The following is a 2229-nucleotide window of genomic DNA, read 5'->3' on the forward strand; positions in this document are numbered from 1 at the left end:
AAGAGGAGCGCAGCGAGCAAGGTGGATCGATCAAGAGGAGGTTGATCTCACAAGCATCCGTGCCTTGAGTGGCTGGCGACAAGCAGCCATGGATCGAGTTATGTGGAGACGCATGCTTGATACAGCAAAGGACACCCCAGGCCTATAGCTGTTAGGTAAGGTAAGTAACACCCCTTGTGTTATGTAAAAGTTTTTTTACTAGTTGGTTTCCCTTCGTTTGTCAACATCGATCAGCTGCTTGCAGGGATGCCTGATTTCATCATAATATTTGAAAATAAATCGTCACAATAAATTATTGCATTAAGTTGATAATATATTTAACTTTTTTAGCGATGTTGAAAGGTAACCATTTATTTTTCTCAACGTTGTTCATCTAGACTATTTTTGATTGTGTTGGTAATTTTCACCCGAAATTAACTGACGGCAGACCAGAAGTAAGTATATATTGTAACAAAACGGGTTCGATTTTGTATTGCGTTGAAGGATGAGAAGTCGGCACGATTCTGTATATCGTTTTGGCAATATGTATTAAATCTGCATCCTGCATGAAATTCGCATGGACGTATACAAATCAATACGTTAGAGATAATTCTGAGTGTCCTGTCTGTTAGTCTGTGCTTTCCTGGCGAAATCCCTTGGATCTGCCACCGTACCCTGATCGATGTCGCCTGTTAGGTCTTGACACCCTGGAACGACGAAGGAAGATTCAACAAGCTGCATTTGTGGCGAAGATTATCAACGGCGAAATCGACTCTCCAAAGATCCCGTCTCTCATCGACTTCCGGGTTTCACAACGTACTCTACGATCAACAGGTTTGCTACAACGAAGATTCCATCGTACATCGTTTGGAGCTAACAAACCTATAGTAGCGTGTGTTCGAACTTTCTCCCTAGTTGAAAATTTATTCGATTTTGGTGAATCATCGTATAAGTTTGTTCAGAAAGTGTCGCAATCCTCAATTTTATAACTTGACCTTATATTCATTAAGACTTTTATTGTCAGATGGAATAAGCAAACAAATAAACAAATAAACAAATGTTATCCGATGACTTCTATTACGATGGTATCAGTTGATCCAACAATTACGGCAACCTGTGAGTAGCTCGAAATTCAGCGATGTACGAGAAAAATTCAGACTCGTGGCCTGTCTTGCTCCGATTACCTTTTCACATTTTAAGAGCAAATATCAATATCAACAATAAATGAGTTATCGTTGAAATGAGGAGGTGGCAGGTTATTTTAAACACTCATCTTTTACTTCTTTCGAATTTGGAAACTACAATTTGCAATTGACCGGACCATGTAATTGCGAATATTGCATTGAAAGGAATTCCTATTATTTCGTGATCGCGATAACAATACGATGAACATTTTTTCCTTGGGAGCTGCGTTTCATCATTTCAATTTTTATGAGGTTCATTACCATTTAAAGCTGTGCTTTGACACCTTTCTACAACCTCGTGGGAACACAGCTGGACGCTTTTACGGTCTGTGGAACGATTTTAAATAGCTTTGGAAGAGTTTTTTTAACCCAACATGAAGAACTGTAGATTTTCTAGTCGTAGATTTTATTTGATAATGAGATGTTTCATGAGTGATCCCCTGGAGATAACGTGAGAAAATTAGAACTTTAGTGCATTGAAAGTGGAATTAAAGCTCATGTTTCGCTGTATCAAATCGACTTGTTATGAAAACAGAGTGTATTTGTGAGTGATAAAACACAAAGAGAGTGAATTCGATTTGCTCTTGTTACTTTTAGTTCATAACGCACCAGTCTAAGGAGAAGTTGAGAGTTTTATAATTCGTACCGGTAACGCACACTCACTCAAGAGTACTCCAGGAGTAGTTGGCTTTTGCGCATGACTTTCTCCACAATTTCTTTCGATGAGTGACGTTCGGCTCGCAAGGCTTTCGGGTTTGTGAACTCAGGCGATGAGACAACAGGCTCGTGACGTCATCGTTTGCTATCTTCTGCTAGACATTTTCCCAGTATTATTAGACAAGCCAACGGATGAAGTTAAATTTCTCGTCAAATCCAAAAAATGATAAAATATATCATATCTCGCCTCTCGCTCTAATCGCCGGCTGCTGATGGCTTCTTAAAGCTGAAACTCCGTGTCAGTGTGGTACAAGCAGATCGATTTTGAAGCAGAGATTTCTGGTGGATTATGTTTTGTTCATTACTCTGTCAAACTGTGCCAGTTGAAGGCGAAACCCGATGTTGTTTT

This window comes from Malaya genurostris, chromosome 3 (genome assembly GCF_030247185.1).
Source record: "Malaya genurostris strain Urasoe2022 chromosome 3, Malgen_1.1, whole genome shotgun sequence".
Taxonomy (NCBI): domain Eukaryota; kingdom Metazoa; phylum Arthropoda; class Insecta; order Diptera; family Culicidae; genus Malaya; species Malaya genurostris.